Here is a 7898-nt window from a genome sequence, read left to right on the forward strand (position 1 = left end):
AAGGGTTATTCTAAGTTTATCTCTGGGGGATATATACCCCTTTCTAATTCCCTCTTTTTGCTTTAATAAGTACATTTTAATAGTTTGATGAGGTCTTTCAACCATGCCTTGTCCCTGAGGATTGTATGGAATTCCTGTTATGTGAGTAATGCCAAATGATGAGCAAAATTGTTTAAAAGAGGGAGAAGTATAACCAGGACTATTGTCTGTTTTCAACTGTTTTGGAACGCCCACAGTGGCAAAATTTTGTAAGCAATGAGCTATAATATCTTTAGATTTTTTCCGGCATGAAGGGAGCCCATCAAAAATCTGAAAGAAGTATCAACACTAACATGCAAATATTTTAATTTTCCAAATTCTGGCAAATGTGTGACGTCCATCTGCCAAATAAGGTTAGGTATCAGTCCTCTAGGATTGACTCCAAGATTAACTTGTGGCAAAAAGGTCAAACAATTTTGACATTGTTTTATTATATGTCTGGCTTGTTCCTTAGTTATTTTAAAACTCTTTTTAAAGTATTAGCATTGACATAGAACCTTTAAGAAAATTTATAGCTTCTTCTATTGTGGAGAAAATATGTATGTCATGTGTAGATTTATCTGCTAAATCATTGTCCAAAGTACGGGCTCCAGGCAATCCTGTATGTGCCCTGATATGTCCTATAGAAAATGGATTTTTTCTGTCCCAGATTAGACTTTGTATACTGGGAAACAAAGAGAAAACAGTAGAGGAAGGGGAAATCCTACCAGCATCTTCAAGGGATACTATAGCATTAACTATATACTGACAATCAGAAAATAAATTAAATACAGAATCTTTAAACATCACAAAAGCTTGTAATACTGCATTAAGCTGTATCTTTTGAGCTGATTGTTTGGGTACTAAAAATGTAAAAGTTTGATCTGGGGTAACTACTGCTATTGTACCATTATTTGACCCATCAGTGAATATATTTGGAGCATACATGATAGGTGTTTTTCTTGTCAATTTTGGAAAAACTACAGGATGCAAGGACCAAAAAGACATCAAAGGATTACATAGTAAGTGATTATCGAATTAAATATTAGATTTACACATGATTATTGCCCAAGTATCTAACTCATTAGCTAACTCATCAATTTGATCCATAGTATATGGAGTAATATTTTATTGGGAAAAATTCCAAACACTCCCTTTGTTGCTTTTTTTCCTTTGAGTATTAATTGTCCTACAGCCTCAGGATACCTAGTAAGAATAGTGTTAGGAGAATAAGATAAATGTATCCATAATAATGAACCTTCTTGCCAAAATACTCCTGTAGGAATATTTTTTGTTGGTAGTACAATAAATAATAAATGCAAACATATCAATTGTATCCAAATGCATATTTTCCATATATGTTTCAATAATTTTTTATTGCTTTCTTGCTTTAGGCGTTAACATTCGGGGTGAATTTGGATCTGATGGACCTTTTAGGATATCAAATAAAGGTACCAACTCTCCTGTTGGTATGCCTAGATAAGGCCTTATCCAATTCATGTCTCCCAATAACTTTTGAAAGTCGTTAAGTGATTTGAGTTGATCTACTTGTATTTGAATTTTTGGTGGATGGATCATGGTTGAGGATAATAGAACTCCTAAATTATTAATTGGAAAATTTAATTGTACTTTATCTATTTCTATCTCTAGATTATAATTTTTTAATATATTTGTAAGTGTGGCATAACATTCTAGCAATGTGTTTTTATCTTTATGTGCTAATAATACATCATCCATATAGTGAAATATTTGTAGTTCAGGATTTTGATTTCTAAGTGGCTGGATTGCTTTGATAACATAAATTTGACACATAGTGAACTGTTAGCCATCCCTTGAGGGAGTACTTTCCATTCATATCTCTGATCAGGACCTTCATGATTCAGTGCAGGGATAGTAAATGCAAAACGTGGACTATCCTCAGGATGAATTGGAATTAAAAAAAAAAACAATCTTTAATATCGATGGATAAAACATACCAGGTTTTTGGCAAAGCAGACAATTGAGGAATCCCTGATTGAGCAGGTCCCATAATAACCATCTCATTATTAATGCCTCTTAAATCTTGCAATAATCTCCATTTATCAGATTTCTTTCTGATGACAAAAATGGGAGTATTATAGGGAGACATGGGAGGTTGTATATGTCCCTCTGCTCATTGTTGTTTGTCCATACATGGGCTGCTTGTGTCTTTTCTTTAGTCAGGGGCCACTGAGGAATCCATACTGGTCTTTCTGATTTCTAAGTAATTTTGATTGTCTCAGTGGCCCCTTCTGAAAACCCAATCCATGTCTATTTATTCCTTGATCTATTTGAATTGATGCTGCTATACCTTATTCTTGTTCTCCTAATCTTTTTTCTTTCCTAAAACCTTGTCTAGCCCTAGTAGTGGGCGCATTAGGATTGATGTTATTTGTTAATGTCGAACCTAATTGATCTAGGACATCTCGTCCCCATAAATTTATAGGAAGATGATCCAATAAATATGGCTATATAGTTCCTTCACAACCTTCAGAATCCTTCCAATCTAATACCATTGCACTTCTATGGTGATTAGTCGCCACACCTAGGCCTCGAAGCGTTTGAGTGGCTTGTTGTAATGGCCAATGTTTTGGCCATTCTTCATGAGATATGATGCTAAGGTCAGCACCTGTATCAAGTAGCCCATTAAATTCATGTCCTTGAATATTTAGTTTTATCGTTGGGTGAGAATCTAAATTTAAGGACAGCATAGCCCAATTTACACCTATGGAGCCTAATCCCCTGGAACCTCTTTCTACAGTAAGACTGGAAAATTAATCATGCAGGCTGGATATTATTAATAACTGTGCTATTCTATCTCCTGGTGAAATTACTGATATACCTCTTGGAGAACTAGCTATAATTTTTATTTCACCTTCGTAATTGGGATCAATTACTCCAGGACTTACCATAAGTCCATAAGTGTAGAAGAACTGCGTCCCAACAATAAGCCTACTGTTCCTTGGGGAAGAGGTCCTTTTACTCCTGTGGGAATGATTTGAACTCCCATCTCTGGAGTTAGTACTGCTCTGACGGAGGCGCAGATGTCCAACCCTGCGCTCCCTCTGGTTTGTCTGATGAGAGATCTGATGGATAATGTGTCATGGGCACTACCCTGATGGTGTTGCTGTGTTCCTCCACTGCCCCATATATTTGTGGTCATGGGCCCCGGAGGATTGGGCTCCCCTGTCCGTTTTTTGGCAAGGGAGCCCGATGCCTTTCTCCACGATATCATGGGTAAACTCCTTGTCCTTGTCCATTTTTTGGTAACGGAGTACCCTCTATGGTGGTTTGAGAACGACATTCATGAGCCCAATGTCTCCCTCTACATCATCATGGGCAAATACCCAGTATTCTACTCCTTTGATATCTACCTTTGTTAAGCCCTCCTCCTATGTGGCAACTCCTTTTAAAACGTCCTGTTTGTTCACAATTGTAGCATGTTTTTGGCCTGGCATCTAAAGCCTGTTGTACTGCAGCTGCCAAGACTTGCCCTTGTTCATTAATATCTCTACATAATTTAATATATGTGTTTAATCTTCATATTTACATGGTCTAATGACTTCTCTGCTGCAATGATTTGCTTGCTCATAGGCCAGTTGTTTTATTAATGGCATTGCTTGTTCTGTCTCCCCAAAAACTCTGGCAGCTGTTTGAATAAGCCTATCTACAAATTCAGCGTAAGGTTCATTAGCTCTCTGTATTACCTTAGATAAATGACCTTGTAAATCTCCATGTCCTTGCAAAGTCTTCGATGCCCTAACTGCGCCTGCAGCAATTTGTGCATATATAGCAGGATCATATTCAATTTGTTGCCATTGACCCTCATAAGGTCCTTTTCCTAAAAACATATCTAGATTTTTTTGAGGGTAACCGGCTTCTGCATTTCGCCTAGCTGTCTCCGTGAAAAATTCCTTATTGGCAACCTCCCATAACAAATATTGTCCTCCATTTAGCACAGATTTACATATGCTAGCCCAATATGCTGGCATCATGTCCAAGTTGCTAATGGATTCGACCATGCTACAGTGAAGGGTGCTTGGGGACCATAAGTTGTTACAGCCTCCTTTAACTGCTTTACTGTTTTGAAATCTAGAGCATGGTGAATTCGCTGCCCTCCTGCCTGCTCAAGTACAGGGCATGCTAATCTTTGAAGTCCTGTCTCAGGATTCCATCTATCAACTATGGGGGTCGAAGGCCACTCAGCTGTCTCTATAGATGGAGCTGTTTCTTGAATTAGTCCCTCTGATGATAGAACAGTGTTAGTAGCAGCCTCCTGATGTAGCTTTTTTCCTAATAGCCCCTTTTCCTCTAAATTTTCTTCCTCTGTCTGACTAGCTCGAGAGACCTTCTCTTTTGCTTGATCTAAAATGTCTTTCTCCATGGTCTGAACCTCTAACAATTTACTTAACACTCTTTTGGTTTGTTTTTTACTAATTTCTAATGTACTATAAAGATAACGCAACTCAATAAGATAACACAAAACAAAACCAAAACAGAATGAAACAAAAATGGAACAAAAAATCATTGTTGGGTCTGTGGGTGGGGTGCTGCGGGAGAAAAAAAATCATTGTATCAATTTTCTCTTCTTCAGGGCTGAACAACTTCAAACCTTGAGCCAACCATTTTTCCCAGTTTGCCTGAGAAAGTTCTAGGGATAGGCAGCTTGAAACAAAAACAAAATAAATCAAAACCAGAACACATTGTTTTTTGAAATGGTCACCCATTCTCACGCCTTCCCTAAGGGGCGAGCAATTTCACTTACTTCCGAGCTTCAGGCATTCTCCGCATGGCCCACCAAATGCTGCAGTCTGGCTGGGCCCCAAATCATGAGCCACTGAAGCAGGAACAAACTTTATTTCTGAACTCCACCAGCACACTCCACATACGCTCCCAGGGAATTCTCCCGTGAACCACACACACTGCGTTCTCTCAGGACACACTACACCAACAGGAAATCCCTCCTCCAGAATTCCCTCCTACCGCACTTCCCCAACCAATGGGAACTCTCCAGGAGTCCTGAGAGAGCTCCAAAATAGCAGACAGAAGGGGTCTAATCTCCAGTTGAATGCAGATCTTAACATAATCATTATCATCTCAATGGTTTACTGGGGTCACCTTCAACCAAAAATGCAATGCATCATTCCTACTTGGCTATGGCCTTCAGAAAAGGTCAATATAAATCACAGAAATTATGAAATTATGTGATTACACAAAGAATAAAAAATCAAGGCCATGTGTAAACATTCATATCAAATAAGGAGTTTGTATTAATTCATAAAAATCTTCCAGATGCTCAAATGATAATCTCTAAAGAGAACTTATGTGTCTAAATATATACAAACAATCTTCCACTGGGAGAAATTTAACCCTATCCTGGAACAAACCATTGTGTTATTAAATCTGAAATATTCCTATATTATCTACATAAATTTGCGTCCATAAATTGAGGTAAGATGTAGGCCCAGCTCTTTTTTTGTTGTTGTTGTTATAGGGAGTTATATTGAGACTATTGCAATTTTGATACTGTTTGGCAAATATTAGAAAATTCAGGCATCCCAAACTTTAGAGTTAAGACCTTGGGTAGCTCCTCTGGTCACTAGTTTGTTTCTACTGAGACACAGTCTTCCCAAATTTTCTGATCCCTTGAGGTTGGCCTGCTGTGCACATCCATGAAGATCAGCCCAGCTACTTAACAAGGGCTCCAATTGAAAAACAAATGGCTCCTACCTTGGGATTTCAATGTCTAATTTGGAATATAGAAAAACAAAATATTAAAAAAGGTTTATCACAATTTGCCTGAAATGGTAAGGCCAGGGTCATGTTCTAACTATTTTGAAGAAACATAGGATAATGAGGAGACTCTTATTCTACAATCCAGGGAAATTTTCTTTCAGAAACTTAAATATCCACCAATAAAAAAATATTAAATTTTTTAAGGCTTATTACCCTAAGTGAAAACCATGTTGTTATATTATATAGATGAATAACAAAAAAGGACTAAAATTAAAAGGTGCCTTTAATGTTTCATAAAGTACTGAATATTGTGATATTGGAAAATGCTAGTTTCAAATGTATTCAGTTGTATGAAACAGAAAATTCAACTCAACTTGGTCTAAAATTCAAGAAAATTGATGCAGGTTACTAATTTGGGGCTAGTAACACTTAGTTTCCTAATCATTCTCTTAGGAATATTGATATCATACACATGTATTTTAAGAAAATACCATAGTAGGTTTATTTGAGATATTTCTGCTTCGTGATAGAGACCTTGAATATCTATATCATAAAGCCTAGAAAATCCAAACATCCTTCTCAGATACTAAGTGGGATCCACATCTCAAAAAATGTGGTCCTTTGAGGCTGCTGTCATTGTGACTATAGAAACTTTATCCACTTCTTGGTATACTCCTTTATTCTCTTAGTTTAAATCGGTCCAAGATATGTTGATGTCACCCTCATTCTTCATAGACACACCTGAAGTTTCCAGATTTTTAGCATTTTCAACTCTTAAGCTTTTCTACATATACCTAGACTGAACATGAGTTAACTCAGATGAAATCTTGACTTTAACCTTTCCATGCTAAGAAAGCCTCTTGCTCTGTGGCTTCTACCAAATCTCCATGCATCAAATTCCTGATCCACCAGAGCTGCAGTTATTGGGTCTCTCTTCTTTCCTCTGTGAAGTTCCCATACAAACTGATGTATTCACATTGCATTGAGTAACGCAGTAAATGAAAACTGGTCAGACTCCTCTCACTCTGTATTTCTCCTGTAACTGACCTGCTACTGCGTGAGGCCTGCCATTTGCCCCTACTGGTCTGTCTTTGTACCAACTACCTAGGAGAAACATGTCTGTAATGAGAAGTAATCGTTCTACTTGTGGTTAAGTGAACCCATTCTTTTAGAACTGAGTATCCAACCAAAGGACTCATTTGGGTTGTACTACTTAAACTCATTTGGTCTGTTATAAGATTTAAGATACTGCAAGGTTTTAAGAATGTGCCAAGCAGGTCAACATCTAGGCATTGACATTGGAAATCTCAATCTAAAAAATCATTGCTTTTTCATTATGACTTCAGTAACCAAGATGGTTGTCTCCTCAACGTCCTCTTCCCTCCAAATTATTTGAGTCACTTATGCTAATTCATTTGGCATTAGCATGTGGTTGCTATGAAATGGCCTACAATTGTGAATGTCCCCCCTTTCTTCATTGTGTGCATTTTTTGTTGCTTTAGAGCACTCACTGCTTATAGAACTTCTGTAGTGTTAATTCACCTGAGACTAATGCTTTCATGATGTTTTGATGGGAGAATCTGGAGCTTTTCTAGTCCAATATTTTCTTACATCACTATTCTAAATTTCCAAGTGATTTATGGGATTTCTTTCTATGAATACATCCTAATTGACATAAATATTACCAAACATACTGTAAACAATGTTGCTTTCAGCTTCTCTTCATGTGGCTAATCATCAAGCTATGGCATTGGATAAAATCTGCAAACATTTCTTTTTGTCTGCAACTTCTAATTATCAAAGAATATTTAGTGCACAAAATGGGATAGGGAAGAAGAGCATGAAAAGAAGATTACCACTAAATAGGAAAGAAATGTGAGAGGGAAAATGAGGGAGAAGGGGAATTGCACCGAAGATGGAAGGAGACCCTCATTGTTATACAAAATACATGTATGATGTTGTGAGGAGAAAAAAAAAATGAAGTGTGTCACATTAGATTGGGTAGAAAAATGTGATGGGAGAGGAGGGGAGGGTAAGGGGGACAGGAAGGGCAGCAGAATAAAATAGACATTATTATTGCTGTATGTATACAGGTGATTGTATGACCAATGTGATTCTGCAACTTG

The sequence above is a fragment of the Ictidomys tridecemlineatus genome, chromosome 10 (assembly GCF_052094955.1).
Source record: "Ictidomys tridecemlineatus isolate mIctTri1 chromosome 10, mIctTri1.hap1, whole genome shotgun sequence".
Taxonomy (NCBI): domain Eukaryota; kingdom Metazoa; phylum Chordata; class Mammalia; order Rodentia; family Sciuridae; genus Ictidomys; species Ictidomys tridecemlineatus.